Source organism: Crassostrea angulata, chromosome 6 (assembly GCF_025612915.1).
Source record: "Crassostrea angulata isolate pt1a10 chromosome 6, ASM2561291v2, whole genome shotgun sequence".
NCBI lineage: Eukaryota > Metazoa > Mollusca > Bivalvia > Ostreida > Ostreidae > Magallana > Magallana angulata.
Window position 1 is genome coordinate 17629026 of NC_069116.1, and position 2139 is coordinate 17631164.

Here is a 2139-nt window from a genome sequence, read left to right on the forward strand (position 1 = left end):
CCACTGTTTCAAACTGTAATCTATTCATTTAACACTGTTTCTGCAGGCTTTAAAATTTAGATCTGTAGAGTGACTGAAACAGTTTTATGGGTCAGGGTAGGAATATGGAAATAACAAAAACAATCATTGGCAAGGATTTTTTTGTGCAAGAGTGTTGGTATAAATATGGATATATTTTTATACCCCTGCTCCGAAGGAGAGGGGGTATACTGTTTTACCCTTGTGTGTCCGTCTGCCTGTCTGTCCGTCCGTAACAAAAATTTCTGTCGCATTTATCTCAGCAGCTATTTATCGCAGATGCTTGAAATTTTAACACACTATTTGTTTAGGCATGCCATATTGTGGGATATATTTTCGTACCAATCAGACGTCAACTTCCTGTTAAATGAGTACTTTGTTTATTTTAGCCAAAATTTTCTAACAAATTTTCCTCAAAGATTTCTCAGCAGCTATTTATCGCAGATGCTTCAAATTTTAACACACTTTTTGTTTAGGCATGCCATATTGTGGGATATATTTCTGTACCAATCGGATGCCAGCTTTCTGTTAAATGACGACTTTGCTTATTTTGCATATTCACATCAGAGCGGGGGTATCACTAGTGAGCATTGGCTCACAGATATCTTGTTGTACCAATCTGACATCAACTTCCTGTTAAATGACGACTTTGCTTATATTGCACATTCACATCAGAGCAGGGGTATCACTAGTGAGCATTGGATATCTTGTTTCAATTGGGCAGTTCATGCGCTCCACCATGCCATCAGATTGTGGATGGTATGGGGTTGTGTGTCTTGTTGATTCTCAGTATATCCCATTTGTTTGAATAATTTTGATTCACACTTGCGCCCTTGGTCAGTATGGAGAGTTCTAGGTGGGCTGTATTTGGTAACGTAATTGTTTATGAAGGCTTACGCTACTGTCTTGGCCTCCATGTGCGGAAGTGGATTAGCTTCGGCCCATTTAGTGAAGTAGTCTTGAATTACCAGATAGTTTTTATTCCCTCTGGTTGATGTAGGAATAGGACCTAAGATGTCAATCGCAACTCTTTCTCCTGGATCTCCTGCTCTGGTAACTTGCATAGGCGCACAAGGAGTTTACTGTATTTCTTTCTTTTGGCGCAATGTTGACAGAATGCACACCATCTTCTAACATCTTTGTTCATGACAGGCCAGTAGAAGCTTTGCTTTTTTTTTTGCAAGAGTTTTCTGTCTACCAAGATGTCCTCCTGATGGCACATCATGGAATGTTTCTTGGGTTGTTGGCATATAGGCTTTGCATCTACAGTATCAATTTTATGTTTTATCAAGTTTGTGTGACCTTGATCAGCACCCTGTTCAGCTAAAAGATTTGCATGCTTAAGCAGAAACGAACTTGCTTGCTTTCTTTGTTCTGGTGAAAGACCATCAGTATTGTCCAAAAGAGTTTGAATGTGTCAGGTAGCTTTGTGTTTTCTGTTGACTCACCGCTGTCTGCAGGTGTTGTGGTTCTTTTCAGCTCAAATATTCTGGCAATACTTCCTTTTTTATACCACTAAGAGATCTTCATTGTGATTTATCAGCCTCAAAGGAACTGTGTTGCTAGGAGCTGTGGATACAGTGGATCTACTCATCATCAATTCTTCTTTTTTTAAATTCATGGATGGTTCTTAAATTCCATACAGAATGCATTCTGAGGGTATCACCTTACCAAAGATGATCCACTCACTTCTGCCCGGTATTACTGAAATTTCTTGGATAGAAACCATGCAACATTGCACATTTTGCTCCAATAGTACAAATTCATCCATTAAACAAGGGTCATTGACATGAGGTTTAGAGTGCATTCATGTTCAACCATTAAATCTAGCCCTAGGATACCCTGTCCTCTTATTGCTGCAACAACTGCTTCATGTTTTATCAAATTTTATCGCTCTCTAAATTTAGACACTGCTGATCCTTTGGTCTGTAATGTTTTACCATCTGTTGAAGGGAATCCTAAGTATGCCGGTTTGTAATATCGGTTGATTTGTCGATGGTATAGCATCATGTTTTGTAAGACTATTGTAACTGAAGCCGTATAGTGGCCAATGAAATTGGCATCTTTTCCATTAACATTTGTTAGAATGTAAAATCCAGAGACAATTGATGTCTAGCATCC